The sequence below is a fragment of the Anticarsia gemmatalis genome, chromosome 23 (assembly GCF_050436995.1).
Source record: "Anticarsia gemmatalis isolate Benzon Research Colony breed Stoneville strain chromosome 23, ilAntGemm2 primary, whole genome shotgun sequence".
Classification (NCBI taxonomy): Eukaryota; Metazoa; Arthropoda; class Insecta; order Lepidoptera; family Erebidae; genus Anticarsia; species Anticarsia gemmatalis.
The window spans coordinates 8,413,660-8,431,378 of record NC_134767.1 but is presented as its reverse complement, the minus strand read 5'-3'; the positions used below and the strand labels follow the sequence as shown (position 1 = coordinate 8,431,378).

Sequence of the window (17,719 nt, the reverse complement as noted above, 5' to 3'; positions counted from 1 at the left end):
TAGTAAAAAGTATGTTCTAAATATTTGTCAAAAATACATATTTATGTAAGTGTTTTTATTAAATTATAGACACACAAATAAAGCTCAGAAGGGAGCAACTATTTGTAGAAAACCGAAATTATTTTTTATTCCATCTGTAAATCGAACCCATGAAATACCTAGTTTTACTTCTACAATACATTCATATTGCATTCCATTTGAACAATTATATTTTACTTTATATAGTTCGTGGTACATTTAAAGCTCCTCTAATATTTCCTAGTAAATCTATTATTATTATACAAACGGAGAATCGTAGCAAAATATCACTAGGCCACGTAAATATTTACATAACTCGGGAATCGAACTCCTTTTAGAACAGTAAGGCACTCCGTCATGCGGTATTTAGGTTATTTCAACTGTTACCATAATAGGTTATTGTACAGTAAACAAAGAATATGGATCTTTTATAAGAAAGTTATAAACTAATCTGATTTTATTGTAGGTGAAACCTGTCATATCTCGCCACTGTCCCGCCTTCGCCACGCTTTCGGTACGCCTTCGCCACGTTACCGCTACGCCTTCGTTTGCCTTTATGTCTGACGGCTGTGATTATGTTTGAAAACTTACAGAATATCGACTATTTTTTAATTACTGATCATCGTCCCTAGCGTATTCGCGAATGAATTATTTTTTTTTGTGCAATTTTTTATATAAAACTCTCGCTAATCTATACTACCAACTGTAAAAAAAATCTTAAAACAGACATTATTTTACTAGGTATTATCGTATTAAACATTTGTACGATAATCCTTTATTTGACTAAATAATATAAATGCAAATGTTTGTATGGATTTTTGTTACTCAATTACGACAAAACTACTAAACGGATTTTGATAAAAAAAAATCTATTTATCGCGACAATTCTTTTCTCGCGGACGAAGTCACTAGCAAGAGCTAGATTATTATAAACAAGAAAGTTTTTAAGAATGGATGTATGAATGCTAAATAAATATTAATTTAAAATCTCGTCGTAAAACCTGTCAATATTTATTATCTATTTTTAGTATACAGCATAACATTAATTAACATAAGTCATTAAGTTATTGTTTGTTTTAACTTGTGTGTTTAACTAATGAAGTATTGCATTATGGTTTTTAATTGTTTTAGTAATCATATTTAAGTGGATTATTGTTTTTTCATACATACCATGACATACATAAAATCTAGGTTTTGTGTTACAAGATGTATGGGTGTGAATGAAGCAAGGGAAGTTTGTAGGGATCGTAGCACGTGGTATTTTTGGGTTTTGCCTACTCCTAGTGGAAAAAGATATGATTATGTATTTATGAAGTCCAAAATGGAAATGTATTTCTATTAATTTTGTATTTTCGAACACGTGGAAAAAATAATGTTAAAAACTAGTGTGTCAAATGAAATAACTAAATAACCGGTCAAGTACGCGTCGGAGTAGCGCGTCAAGACTCTAACGTTTTTGTTAATAAAAACTCGCCAAAATTTTTTTCGGTCACCCATCCAAAGAACAACCTCGGCAAGCGTAGCTTAACCTCAGAGATCGATCCGTGCGTCTGTAGTTAGCTTTTAATATAAGGAAGGAAAATATAATAATTCTTAGGTAACCTAATGACGTATGTGGTTTACAATTTTAAACACATTATAATTGCAGTTCAGAGTCCGTTTGAGTGTATTATTTAATTATTTATACAATTGAGCATAAAAATCTGTAATAATACATCAGAAAATCATTGTTTATTAAATGAATCATTCATAGCGTCTTTATGGTTTGTGGAGTAGTACTGTGACATCTAATTCGAGGTCTCGGGTTCGATTAGGCTTATTCGTAGTCTTTGGTTCGATTTCCAATTGAGTAAAGTTGTTGTTTGTTTTTTCGAATTTCTGTTTAATTGATACATCTGGCTCGGTCGCCCTTTGCATGGGACTAGCAAGACAAACGATATACCGCGTGTTTAATTCATGCAACTCTGCCTATTCTATTAAGTAAAGAATCTTAGGTATTGCAAAAAAAATATATATAATTGGGTGCTAAAACGTTAAACACTATTATAATTGTACCCGACGTTTCGGCCATTCATACTGCGCTAACCTAAAGCTAGCTAAGCTAACCACCTAAAGCTTGTTAAGCTCACTGATCTTTTTCTAGATTTTTTTTGTTTCAGCTGGGATTCAAACTCATTACCCATTTCTTAAGAAGCGATGACTTTTAACACATCTGCAGTATCATCATTCTGGTAAATATAAACGAAAAAAATACATCTCGGTAATCTGTCACGCATGTCACAGTTCTCGAGAAAGGCCTGAAATCGATGACAGACAAACAGACACGTGTTAAAGTCGAGATTGAAATGTTACGGTTAACACGATGATTTGTTATTAATTGGAGATCCTTGGGTCTTTATAAAAAACTAAAGTGAAGTACAATGGTTCAAGAGGTAGATAGATCATCTGAAATAGTGTCGTGAGTTCGATTATGTTAGATATACCATTTCTATCAAAATAACTTTTGTAGTATTTTTTTCCAGTTTTCATTTATTAAGCCTGTTTAATGAAGTCAAGTAAACAAAAGAAACCTAGATTCGCTTCAGTAGCGAAGAGAAATTGAGTGGCGTTTTTCGAAAATCAGAAAATTAAACATATTTTTCTGTTTGTTTTTAATCATTGTTTTTAACTTAAATTATATTATCATCAGTTAAATAATTTGAAAAGGAGCACGTATCTAAACATACAAAAACGGAGTAAATATAAACGATATTACAATTGCAATACATACAAAATTATTTACTATAATACAATTCCACTACCGCATAACATAATAACTTTGATCTAAGTCCATTAGATCAAATTCCTAGGTATTGTAGGTAGGAATTTTCCTGTTTTACTCGGAATAACGGTGACAGTAGTTGTGAAACTTACTTGACTAGATCGGTGCACCCGTTCTCGAGAAAACTAGGCATAAACGTACTTGCAACTTAGAAATAATAGCGCAGATTTACATATTTTATATATGAATATATTGCGTGACTAGCGCTCTTGGCCAACGTGGTGGACTCTATGCCTAACAATGCCCTCACTCCGGGTGGAGGCTCTTGCCCATCAGTGGGACATTAATGAGTTAAATTTCTTTATTTATTATACTACAGGGATAATTGCAGGGGTATATTACAGGGAAAGTTATATATTTTTTAAACCCATAATTGTTTCAGTCTCACTGCTGGGCAAAGGTCTAATCTTTCATTGAGGAAAGGGGTTAGGTGTCAACTCAACTACGCTGGCCAACTGCGGGTTGGAATTTTTTAATGCTCTTAAGAAATACGCTTAAAAGTTTTTAGGCATGCAAGCATTCATCATAATGTTTTCCTTCACCGTTGTTGGTACAGGTGATTTTGTAAGACACACGTAACTTCAAAAAATCATTGTTGTGTACGTATTATGTAATAGGGGGCTAACCTAGCTTATTACATAGGACTAACATTGTTCTAAGGGAATCGAGAGTGTATTTCATACACCTCTGTCTACGGGTATAATAGACGTGATATTACGTATGTTTGTTATTGAAAAGTACAAGGGAATCATAAAACGTCGAAGTAATTTCAATTTCATCACAGTTCTGATTCACCTGTCTCAATGTCCGTGTAATTTTATATACCGTATTAAATTATAATACCTGACTCATTTTGTTGTATGAGTCAATAATTTCTTGTATTACCAAGAAGATACGGCCTTGGCATCCGGACCAGACTTTAGATGACATAAAAAAGCAAAAAAAAAAATCGACTGAATTTCTGTTTTTTTTTTAAATAGAGTAATATTTTTTTGGACTGCTGTAGATTTTTCTATGAAATAAACTCTTTTTAAGTAAAAATGCGTGTTAGTGTTAATTCCCGTAGTCCAAAAGTTCCTAGAAGTTTCTTTTCTTTCTTTTTCTTTTTTGAAAAGACAACTTCCGCATTAAGAATTGCTCTTGCGTCGCGGGGACTTTAACAAACATACAATCAACCTACATAAAGCACGACCAGACTCGAAACAATTATTTGTAGATCGCACAAATAATTGCGCCGTGTGGGAATCGAACCCCTATACGACTGCGCCACGGAGGCAGTCAAAGTTCAAAAGTTATGAGCGCTACATGCACTCAAAAACATAAATAATTAAAGTTATATAATTTTTTTAAGTTAAGTAAAGTTTAGTTACATTGTAATATGCACATTATGACACTAAAAACCAAAATTTATTTGGCGCCAAAAAAGTGACAGAATTTTGAAGTTTTATATTTTTTGCTTTCGTTTTGGTTTGGGTTTTCCCGTATTTTTGGATTGCAAGTTTGTATTTCGAATCAATTATGATTTTTATCGTTATTTTGATTACAAAAATAAAATTCTTGCTGTGCCATTTCAAAAATGCAATTGGGTTTTTCTTTAATGCGTATTGAATATACTTTATTTGAAAATTTGGGTATTCACTATATGTTTTTTTTAACGGTTAAAAACCCAATTAGTTTTTCATATCTTTGTTTTAAAGATACTTTATTAAAATATTTTGTTGTCCGCAATATTTTTATTTCAGAAAAATAAACCGCACAGTGTAACATCGATATTCAAATTTTAGAAAAAGTTTAATAAATGTTTTTTATCGTATCTAACTAACAATTGCAATAATAAAGAAGTTAAATATTAAATAGTTATTTTTTACAAAAAATACTCACAAAAATATCCCACGTAAGATGTGAAGTCTGACCATAAAAACTAATTAATTGTACCATAAACGTAGCCTTAACAATGTTTGTCCAAGTTAATGAAGTTTTAACTTAACACCGGCGCCGTGGGCCCGAATATTTTGTTGATAATTAATTTTAAAGTAATTTGAACGAGTCATTGTGTAAATATAATTAGTGGTACTAGGTAGGAAAGTGGCTGAGGTCTTTTAACTTTAAATAGCTGAAAAAGTGAATTATAAAGGAAAATTATTAAAAACCGAACATTTGTTATGGGGATCAGCTTAAATAATGAAAGTTGTATCGTTTCAATATTCTGTTTCATCTTAATATATAAAAAAATAAATATCTATCATACAAATCACACACGGTCATCCGATTCTAAACTAAGCAAAGCTTACTTATATACTTCTAAGTACTTAATTATCCAGATACATCAACAACCAGACTTAGAACAGGTACTCGTGGTTATCACACAATCGTTTGTCCCGTTTAGGATTCGAACGTATCACACGACAACACTTATTGTGGCGAGGTGACCACGTTAACCACTGCGCTAAACATACAGTTGAAAACTAAATAAGTTGAAAAAAAACAATACAAATCAAATTGCTAAGACCTCCAAGGATTTAACCACCCTTATTTAATTCTAATTAAACTCATGTCACTTCGCTATTTTCATGCTTACTCAAGCTCATAATAAACTGTTGAAACCAAGCTTGCAAAACGAGCAAGTTTAATAAGCATGCGATACATGCGTTAATGCACTTGTCACTTTCGCACGTGTCATATTCGCGTATATGCGTCTCACTTTAAATAATAAGGGAACTGCCGAGTAAATTGCCGAGGTAAGCAACCTTTGGCGTGGTTACTAGCATTTTTTGCACTAGTTTGTAGTTGTCTTGATGAAATGTATAGTATGTTGGTTAAAATTGTTATTAATGTCTTCCGATCACAAGTCTGGCGTAAATGTAATGAAATTTAATTACATACTGTATCTTGTTTGTAGCACTCTGTTGGTAAATTTCGGAATTAGGATTAGTTTCTTTGTCTTTATTCTCCAATAGAAATTAGTCAATGTCCGAAAATCGCATATCAAAGTAAAGTAAGCAATGTCTTTAAGGGCCGTATGAGGCTTGCAACACACATTGGCATTAATCGGCCTAGCCGGGCGGCAAAACCGAATATGCGTAGATGAACCCGATCGGCACCAGCCGAATAGGCGAGTCGAGTCGGTTTTGTTATTCGATTAATACTGCCGAACCGAACGTGCCGAGCCAAATACGTACTGTGTATGTGTAGCCATACGGCCAGATTTATGACATTGCTAACTTTATTTTGAGATACAATTTAGACAAAATGGCCTTTTTATTTATTGTCCAAAGGTACTAGGTACTAGTGTCAAGTAACTACTAAGCTATAGATTGAACGGTGTTTTTCTGACATCATTGTTTATCGACCTATAAGTGCAAGTATGAGCGCATCTGGGCAATAAAACTGCACTACAACTCATAAATACTAGTGTCAATCATTTTAATTACATTTTCATTACTTCCAACAACAGCAGTAGTAAAAATTGTATGAATAAGCGTAATAAGGCTTGGAGAAAATTACACTTGATTGAACAATAGTTCAACGTTTTCTGATCAGGTCATAAGTTCAAATCACCGTTGACGGATTTGAAGTTCTTTGGTATTCTATAATTACTGGATAGCGCTACGAGGTGTTCATTATGCATTTATTATCCAGAGGCTTTTTAATAGTAAAAAGTATTTTTCCTTAGTCTGGTTGAGTGCCCCACTGTTGGGAAAACGGTATTTCATGAAATGTTATTTATGTTAATAAATTTAAAAAGCAAAATTCCCAATTGCCCGGCATTTAGTTTAGAGCCTTGGTATGCATGATAAAGAAATATGTATGTATGGATGTATGTAGGGAAGTTTGTAATGATCGTAACAAGTGGTGATCTTTTTTCTCTGTTTATTTCTGTGGGAAAAAGACGTAATTAGTACAGAGAGACACATGTATGTATGTACCAGTATCAAACAGACTACCATAAGCTGCATAAGTTTTGTAAAGTCTCACTTGACATAAGATTAATTCATAGCGTTAAAGCCTTAAAAAAGTACTCTCTCAGTAAGTGTTTGGTTTAAAAACTAAGCGTAAAATCATCAAGACATCTCAATGGATGTTTCTGTGACAATTACAATTACTCGTGAAGACGAAATCGTGATGAGATCGTGACTTTTCGTGATCTATCGGCAAGATTCGCTCATTAAACCGGGTCGACATTCGACACAGTGCACAGTGGGACGAGACTTACAGTTGTGGACATAGAGGAGGAATTTAAAACAAATGTTTATTAATTGTCAAATTGAAGGCCGTTTTTTTTAGGTTTCTTTATGTCGAGTCTAGACTGTAAATTATGGAATATGCGTAAAAATAGAAATCATATTTTATTAGTTTTTGTGAAGCATAATGAAATGTAATTTTTGTATTGTATTGTTAAAGATTTTAAATAAGGTAATATACATGAACATCACATCACGCCGCGCCGTTATATCTCACGGAGTAACATATAATAATTATGTAGTTTACATATACGTCGCAAGTTATAAAACTCCATAAGAAGATACTAGTAAACACTTTGCCGGACCAAGGAATCGAACCCGAGACCTCAGCAGTCGTATATAGTAACAACACACTGCAGATGGTTGTAAAAAGCGTATGTGATCAAAAGTCGTTTAAGGTCTTGTTTAAACGCATTATCTTCCAGACTACTGAGACATTCTTACTGTTACATTAAATAATCCCACGTATGTATACCGTTTCATAATATTATATTTAATTGTATTATTGTTCTATTCTTCAGTAAAACTTTCTGCTCATTATAACGTAGATTATAATATACAATTAATTTAAATAAATAAAAGGAAAACACTAAGAATCCACGCTATTATATAAAAGGAGAAGCAAAAGCTTAAAGTTTAGCCAAATATAAAATAACTCAGACAAACAAATTAGATTTCTATTTAGAGAAATTACTAACCCTCGCTTTCTGAGGTACATTTAGCGGTAGTTTATCTATTCAATAGCGTTTAAATTCATTAAAAAACGATTGCATAGATAAACTACCGCTAAATGTACCTCAGAATCAGGAGGTTAGTCATTTCTGTAAATAGTACTATTACTCTACCTTATTACTAAACCGGGCATAAATAAGATTGCAAATTCAACATAAACGTCAATTTACTAAAGTTTAAGGTTCTACTCAAAAGCTAATTTAGTCATTTAACAGTCCATATTTCGATAAAGCTATAACATTACTTATACTAAATAGGCTTGCAATTCAAAATAAATGTCAAATATAAAGTTGAACAACTTCACGGCTTCCAACTACTTCACGGCTTCCAACTACTTTACGGCTTCCAACGACTTTAAGAGAAAATATGGCGACTGGTCTGTAGGCTACCGGTATACCGGCTAACTAATTGGGTTACTACGAACATTTATTTGAAATATTACCTGTAATATCTTAGAAAATACTACTGACATTATACATGTGAATGATTGTGTGTGATACGAACTTTGTGTAAAAACAAGATTTTAAACAACTTTTGATCATATACGAGTTTTAACTGCCTCTGTGGTCTAGTGTACAACTACTGATTGAGGTCTTGGCTTCCTTGCACGGGTCGGGTAAAGGTTCCCGGCTTTTCTAAATTATAACAGAATATTTCTCCACCACATCCCGCAGTTCGGTTACAGGCTAGCCCTATGTTATATGGGACTAACATTGTCAATGGCGAGACGTGGGTGTATTTTATACACTTCTGCCTACACCTTCGCGTGCTGTTATACATGTACAGATTTGTACAACATGTATTTTTACTCGATATATTACTGTATGGTTTGAAAAGCTTAACTCCTTCCTCATTCTGGGAGAAGACCCTTGCCCAGCAGTGGCACATAAATGGGTTAAAAATATTATATGACTGTAGGCTCGCCCCCTATTACATGGGAGTAACAATGTTAATAGCAAAACGTGGGTGTATTTCATACTCCTTCGAGTATGAGATACGTGATGTATGCAGTTAGTGGGTGTGTCAGTCGTGTGTGCCAGAGAATGAACGTTTGGCACACACATAACATTTAAGTTATTAGTTAGTCTGACAACACAGGTGGGGCAATCTGTTAGCGATGTCTATTTATGTACTAACCTTAGTTATTATAAGCAAACAAACGGTTGAATGGTTTAAATGGAGAGTAATTTAAAATGATCTTGGTCAGACTTGGTCTGATATTCAAAAAATAAAGTCGAAAAGTTTGTGTCGAAACATGTCGTATTATTATAGCAGACAATTGAGGTATCGTTAAAATTTCTGTGCTGTATTAAATAATAATTTGTTGTCTGAGAGGACGTAGAGGTTTAGTAAAAATATTAACATGTTTTTGTGTGAGTTCCTACTTGATAGTTCATGTCATATGCATAATGCAATAATAGTTGAAGTTCAGAAGTTTTAAATCTTAATATCTATGTTAAATAAGCTATCTGTTTTAAGAAACTTGTATTTCAATATGTTTTTTTTTCAAGAACTCCTTTACTAAGAATTGCTCTTGTGTCTTGGGGACTTTTACAAACATACAAACAACGGACACAAAGTACAACCAGACCCGAAACAATTATTTGTGGATCGCACAAATAATTGTTCCGTATGGGAATTAAAACTACGATCTCCCGACGCAGTGGTATCGGCGTGGCGACCTAAACCACTGCAGTGTTTTTGTTTGGCATAGTTACTAGACATACCACAAAAACGAGCTTTGCATTTACATTCCTAAAATAAAGTGGATATGCAAATATTTGATCAGTTGTTATGGCAACAAATGTCTAGGAATTCCCAACATTCTATAAATACGAATGACATTTAAACATTATATAATTATTATATTACTATGTGAAGGTCGATTTTGTTAAATTAACGACTAATATTTGTTATTATGTAAGATGACCTGTTGGAATAGAAACTTGTATGAGTTGTGAAGAGAAAATGCTTTGAAATTATTATTTATGATTGGATTCACTCTAAGATATGAAGTTGTATTATTTTAGATACATACGGATTTCTCAAACATTTCGTTGGAATATAGTCTAGTCTAGAGCAGTGATAGCCGAGTGGTATAAGTTGACACCTCCCACGCAAGTGGTTGCAGGTTCGAACCCAAGGCAACACACCAATGACTTCTCGAAGTTATGTGTGTATTTGAAATAATTGTCACATGCTCCAACGGTAAAGGAAAACATCGTGAGGAAACCTTGCATGCCTAAAATTTGTTTAATACATTTCGTCCCCAACCAGCACTTGGCCAGCGTGGTGGACTCAAGGCCTAACCCCTTCCTCATTACGGAGGAGACCCTTGCCCAGCAGTGGGACAGTAATGGGTTAAATTTATTTATTTATTATAGTCTAGTCATTGTAAATAAAGGTCTGTAAGACATCTTCATTAACTATATTAAGAGTTTCTATCAAAAATAGTAAATCATCAAAATCTGTTCAGACATTTTTGTGTGAAAGAGCAATATTATGAATACGTCCAATAACACAAGCTTTCTCATTTATAGTTAATATTAGTAGGTTAATATTTCGTGTAGGATAATAGGTTATTATACTACATGAAAAATTGTTTAATCCAATAAAACAAATAAAATCCAAGAACTTGAATTTCAAGTCATCATTTATAATCAAACAAAACATGAAATAAGAAAACAACAGTAATTGTTTACACGAACATTTACAACCGTTTATAAAACAACCGAGAGTTAAAATAACTTAATTATGTTCTAAACTAGAAAAACTCAATCAAAATACCGAAATATAAACAAAAAAATGGACCACACACCAACGGGTCAGGGAACAACAAACTTATATTTACACTTCAAAAAATATCCATCAAATGAAATTCTACCATAATCCTTTGAGATAAGGTTTGAAATTTATTTTTAGGAACGCAAAACATAAGTTTGTGTTTCATAGTGTCTGTCAAAATTAAGGTACCATTTAAGGGAGTGACTGCATTATTTCTTTATAATAAACCCGCTCCCAATTAAACGAAAATGACTTATATCCAACTCAAAAGACAAAGTATTTTAGACTTTAACTACTTGCTAAAAAGTCGAAATTTGTTTGTAGGGTTGATTGTTTAAGGACTAACAAATAACCATCTTCGCTGGTGGTCTATTCTTAGGATTTAGTTGTCATTAAATAATAAAAAAATAAGATAATAGCTTTTTTGATGTTGTCGACGTGTGCCGAAGAAAATATTATGCTACTTTTTATCTTTTTTGTCTACAATATTTTATGTTCGACCAACTGTGTGTTTTTAGAGAAAGGTTTAGAGACTAACTGAACCACGCGACTACGTTCGTGTTGCTACGAATATTATAGCCGGTATCAAGACTTCTAAAGAAGTACCGTATAGTTTATCAGAAAGAATTTTGACTGCACCTTTAAAACATTTGCTGTTTTGCTATCTCGGTAGGGTTATTCAAGACTTATCTATTACCTGTAAAACAAAAACCTAAATGTCCTATTGTAGCCCTTTGGAGGGGAACCCTCCAAAGGGCTACAATAGGAGAATAGGAATTACTTATTTTATGATGTATTTTGTTACAATATCAGGTTATAATAGTTAGGCCTAGCTTTCATTTCCGCATTTGTATGTATCGTGAGATTTGTATGTATGAATATTAATGAGCCATTTGTTTTGATAATGTTGATTAAGATATCTTTGTAGGGTGGGATTTATTTTAACTAGATTTTGCAAGAAGTTTCACACGATTTTATAAGACTTGCTAGTTAAAATGGCGTGTACGTGAGTTGAGTAGTTTAGGCGAAAAAGCGCAATAGATCGACAGAAAAAAAGACGGATTTTTTCTAAAGGACGTCTTTTATAATTATATATAAGACTAGCTTTTGCCCGCGATTTCGTCCGCGTGGTGTGTGACTTAGGACAGAATTTTCATACAAGCTATCATCCCCTATTTTATCCCCTTGGTGGTAGAATTGATCAAAATCATTTCTTAACGGATTTTATAGCATCTACCTGCACACCAAATTACAGACCGATCCGTCCAGTGGTTTGTCTGTGCGTTGATAGATCACTAACCTCCGGTTTCTGAGTACATTTATCGGTAGTTTATCTATACAATAGCGTATTTTTTTATTAGAGTTTAAACGCTGTTGAATAGATAAACTACCGCTAAATGTACCTCAGAAACTGGGGGAATGTCAGTCAGTCGTCTTTGAGTTATATTTAGATTATAGAGTTTATGTTGACTGTAAAAGGTTTATTTAAAGCCCCAAAATTCCCTAGACCCTATATACACACATACAAAATCAAGAATATCTTCAAGTCAATATTAATAACCTGTCAATGTAACATATTTATAACTGAGTAAGCTTTTATTAGTCTAGAAAACATATCTACAATTTTCTTATTAGAAAGGCTAGAGCTTTCGAGTTATTCCGGTCTGATCCCCCAAACCGATCCACTACCAATTAATATTATTTTTTAATTCCGGTCTGATCCCCTTCCTATATTTAATGGATAAGTACAGTCAATAAAAAACAGATGTTATTCACTACTTTATAAAAAAAAATTGTAAAGAGAAGTTCAAAGGTTTTTGGATATAAACGTTTGTTAGTCGACGTGTTAACGATTACTGTTGGGTTATTTTAAGAGACGCTGATCAAAATCAGTTAAAAAAAAAAGAGTGACCTGTGCCATTTTTGAGTTTTTGTGAGTCTCATACAAAAAAGTTTTGGTAAAAATATGGTATTTTTATACATTTTTAAGTGTAGGTATAACATTAAATATCTCAAAAAGTTGACGGACTTCAGTATATAACTTAGGGTTTATAATCCTATCGATACACATTAGTTTCATCTATGGGTAAAAAGCCTTATAAAGTATTGAGTCAGTTTTTATTTATAGAAATAAAAACTGATTCGAGTTACAATCATCGCAGATTTATATTATTTGGTCTTTTGAAATAGAAGTACTACCTATATAACATTATAACAGTAATCACATTATCGCACAATGATCTTTTGTTAAAACTAGGATTTGAAAAAAAAGATATAATAAAAAAAATGTAAACATAAATCAAATAACAAACATCAAATTTCAATTATTAAATACTGATATAAAATTATCACAGTAATCATATTCAGTGTAGAAATAAGACTAATACAGTCTCATTAATAACCGATTTCTCAGAACGACATCACGAACTTAACTCATCAATGATTGGTTACTTTGGAATCAATAGACAATACATTCACACACCAACAGCCTATTTCGCAGGTAAATATATTACAAAAGTTTCAGACTTTGCCGCAACGATGCCAGAAATAATTATCACTTGCTCTTACGGTGAAGGAAAACATCGTGAGGAAACAAGCCTAAAATTTGTTTAATACATTTATTGAGGGCATGCAACGTCCCCTAACCTGTACTCGGCCAGCGTGGTGGACTCAAGACCTAACCCCTCCCCTCGTTTCGGAGGAGACCCTTGCCCTGCAGCGGGACAGTAATGGGTAAAAAAATAAAACAAATAAATAAATAGGATTCAACTGTTGAGCTAGCCAAAGAAATGAATAAATCTAAATAGACTGCATGTTCCTGAAATACTAAAAAAGATTTGGAGATTTCTGGGTCAAAATGTATAGAGATGAGATTAATAAAAATATATATATATATTAATTCTATAACATAATCTAATAGAACCTGTATACATATTTTGTTATTGACTGTCCTAAAAATGTGACAATAGACAGTCAGGGGATCAGACCGGAATAGAAAATAATTTTATAATACTAGGGTATCAGTATTGGGGATCCGAACGGAATAACTCGAGCTTTCGTTTATCTGATTGCCATACTGTAACTAGATACAGGCTGATTTATTTAACTGTGAAAGAAGAAATATAGGCTAGACCGATTTTGATTTAAACTTCAGGTTTTTGACGTTTAAATATAAGCTGTAGGTTTTACCAAATATAATCAAATGTGATTATTTCAACCATGTGGATGGTTGAGCTGATTAATAATAATAGTCCAACAACTTACAAGACGATCGACTTTATTTTGAAAAAAAACACATCATTCTTAACGATTACATAGACAAATCATTACTGCCAAGGCCCTCTAGGTACTAAAGTGTCGGAGTACAGCATCAAGTCAAATTTATAAAGGTGACTTTATTTTGAACAAAGCTTAAAGCTTTTTTAGATATCTTGACTATCTAATTTGTAGAAGCAGCTTATTTTTTTAATTTTTAAAAATGTTGGCTATTAATCTTCAAAATTTGACTTGATAGAATTACAGCAATCAAAACTAGACTTTTCCATAGAGTTTTTACATGCCCCTCTTGAAGAAATATTGTACTTGTATCTTCACCCTGTATATCTCTAAACTTTAATTAAATACCAGTTTCCTATGGGAGGTCTGTATCTTAATAGATTTATACGCTGTTCACTCTGATATGACTTATTGGTCCAGGCTGTGTATTCGTTAGGTGATTGCTTGATGCTGCATCTCTTTCTTGCAGTTTGAGAAGACTGTTAGAGGAAGTGAGATGGGGATGGAAAATGCATGTTGAGACTTTTTGAAATATGCCTTTGGTGTTGTTATAAAATACTCATAATTTAATAATAGACTGCGTCTGTGGACTAAGCCGTAGTGGTCCTGGGTTCAATTCCAGAATCGGGAAAAATGCAATTGTTTCTAATTTGTGTTAGAATATTTTCAATAGTAGTCTGAAGTTTGGTAACGTGCTTGGTTTATAGCAAAAAGCTTGCCACACGAAGCTGACATATTTAAAGACGTATTTCATACAACCTCTACCTACACTTTCAGGTATAATCATCAAACGATGCTGAAAAAAAATCCATAATTGTACTTGTAACACAGAATTTTCACGTCTGGTTGTACTTTGTTTCCTTGCTTGTATGTTTGTGCAAGTCCCCGCCACACAAAACAAATTCCTAGAGCGGTACTAGTTTTAATAAAATCTCTTTGGCTTGAAGAATCACAAATGAGTACACGGTTCATAAGGTTTCTTTCAGTACCCAAATATCGAGCTGTTTTGTGTTAAGAAAAGACTTTATTACAAGTGCATACATACTATAATGCGAAAAGACTTTTTCTCCGACCTAATAGAAATCTGCACAATCTTGGTCTATATTCCCACACAGTGCACGGTAAACCTAGTTTAATGTAAAGTTCAATATTGCATTCGTGTCGAACTAATCAGTAACTGAAGCGTGACAATTAAAGCCAATCGTGCTTCCTTATAGCTCTGAGACGGTCAGCGAGCCCTTGTGCTGCCTTTGAAGAACTTTGATTTATGACTTGACGTATATGAGTACTGACTTGTTATACTTAATAGAAGGGCTGTTTTCTACTATCGATAACGGAATAGATTTTGAGAAATATTATATACCTAGACAGCAACATGTTTGTTATACCATGTAATATAGACCAAGCCTATTGCCATTTCGAGAAATGTATAAAAATCAACGATATTAGCGGATTTTTCTAGTTTTAATTTCTAATAATACTCTCGATTCTCGACCGTATTTGGGCCTCTGAAGTTAATTTCTTAAATGTCCATTATAACTAGTTTTTTTGCTGTCTTAACTGAATATTGTAAGGTATTTGGGTCAAATCGTTTTTCCAAACGGCGTACCTGTCAACCCTCCCAGCGCCCTGATAATCGTCTAATGTCCGTTGAAGTGAAACATGCATTAGGTTTGGACAATGGTATGTGGCCATATCTTCGGATGGCCATATTTGACTCAGGTATCTTATTAAAATTTGTGTTTAACCATTTTTAATGACACAATATCTGGCTAAGTGAAACGTGCTCTCATGTAATACTAAAACCGACCAAATACAGATTAAATTTTAAGTGGAGCTTATACCATGATCTAGAGTCATTATTCTACATGCTTTTGATAGTGACACAATAGTGAAACTATTTTAGTACAAAAAATCGTGTTACATTTTGTTTATGTTAGTCCATTATTGGGTGAGCAGGCGATAATATAGGTTAATAGTCGCTCCTAGATATAAACGGGAACAAAGTGAATCAGCAGCTATAATATAAATACTACGTTTATACTAGAAAAATCACTGCAGCACGTTTTTTAATACGCGAAGAAATAATTATGAAAACAAAACTATGTTACCGGCTTTTACAAGAAGGCAAATAGATCTCACGCGCCCTAATACTTAAATAGATAAACTATAAGTCCCAACGCATCTAAAGACTTTTAAACAGTAATTCTCAGCGTCTGTTATACCCTGAGGTTTAAGCGGAGATCGAAAAACTTACCCAAATTTCTCCCATTACATTTGTGGAGGTACGAGGTGATCATGTTCCTCCAACCAAAGGGAGGATCCTCCGACCAGGCGAGGTGATCGTGCCTGGTGGGCCTAGGCTGCCCGACTGTTGTAGTCGGGAACTTGTATATATAGTCAGTTGCCGTGCAAACTTCGATAGCGCGATCTAGGACTTGTGACGTCAGTCACACTGCGCGTGGTGGTTGGTTGCGCGCTGGTCCTAGTAGATGTCGCTGTATGTAGCGAGCCGCTACACATTTATATTACTATGATATAGCAGCGAACATCTTGCTATAAATCTAGCACGTTACAAAACTCCGGGAATTTTCTAAAAATAATAAACAAAGTCAGGACTCGAACCCGAAAACTGTCGATTAGTCACATACACCGTAGTTCAGACTAGAGAGACAGTCAAACACATCTATGTTTACCATGGAAATCTCTCCGTGGCGCAGTGGTTTAGGTCGCCACGCCAATATCATTGCGTATGCAGGTCGTAGGTTCGAGTACCACACGGAGCAATTATTTGTGCGATCTACAAATAATTGTTTCGAGTCTGGTCGTGCTTTGTGCTCGTTGTTTGTATGTTTGTAAAAGTCGCGACACAAGAGCAAGTCTAAAGTTGTTTTTTGAAAAGTAACAAAATAAAATCACATTGATGTATGTCCAACTCAGAAATCTATTCTTAAACTATGTAATAACCAAATCCCTGCAGCATCAATCCATTGTTCTATTAGTTCCGTTCATAGTCAGCAGAGCGGGTTATCATTCTAAATGCAGTCCGTAGACGGCCGGTCTATTCACAGAGTGTTGCGTAAACCGTGACATTTAGACTGACGTCTAACACGCTTTGGGAAGGAAATCGAATTGGATAGAAACGTAGATTAAATTTGTATGGTTTTGGTTCTGTATGTTGTCTGTCTGTACGTTGCCCAGGTTAGTCGAACGCGACATAAAAACTAGTTATCTATTACTAGCTGACCCGCGCGACTTCGTTTACGTCACATAAGAGAATCATAATTTTCCCCGTTTTTGTAACATTTTTCACTGGTACTCTGCTCCTATTGGTCGTAGCGGGATGATATATAGCCTATAGCCTTCCTCGATAAATGGGCTATCTAACACTGAAATTATTTTTCAAATCGGACCAGTAGTTCCCGAGATTAGCGCGTTCAAACAAACAAACAAACAAACTAACTCTTCAGCTTTATTATATTAAGTATAGATTTAGTTTTCTAAAGTAAGAATTAAATATAACTTCTTCAGCGAAGGAAAAGCTCGTGTTGAAACCAGGCATGCCCAAGCTTTTATATAAGTCTCGAAGAGGAGCAAAGATCTATATCTGGGCTCGAATCTATGGCTAGGAAATTTCACAGATGAGTTTAGTTTAGTATTTTTAACTAGCTGTACCGCATCCAGATCGCATCAAAATACGTTGCGTAGTTTTAAAGATCTTAACATACTTACATACAGACATAGGGACAGACGCGGGAAGCGACTTTACTATGTAGGGAAATCTTAGCCCTTAAGTGACAGCGACAATTTTGATACCATAACATTCATAACTTTGGCCAAAGAAAGT

General features: G+C 33.9%; 1 protein-coding gene across 2 annotated transcripts in view; it reads left to right on the top strand.

The window, feature by feature from the left end:
- LOC142983163 (facilitated trehalose transporter Tret1-like) overlaps positions 1–17,719 on the top strand; it is a 129,301-nt gene that overhangs the window by 18,159 nt on the left and 93,423 nt on the right. Inside the window, exon 2 of one of the 2 annotated variants that reach the window (XM_076130039.1) lies at positions 2,178–2,249. The exons of the other annotated variant lie outside the window; for it this stretch is intronic. The gene's annotated coding sequence lies outside the window, so the exon portion shown is untranslated. The remainder of the gene's footprint in view (positions 1–2,177; positions 2,250–17,719) is intronic. 2 annotated transcript variants of the gene reach the window in all.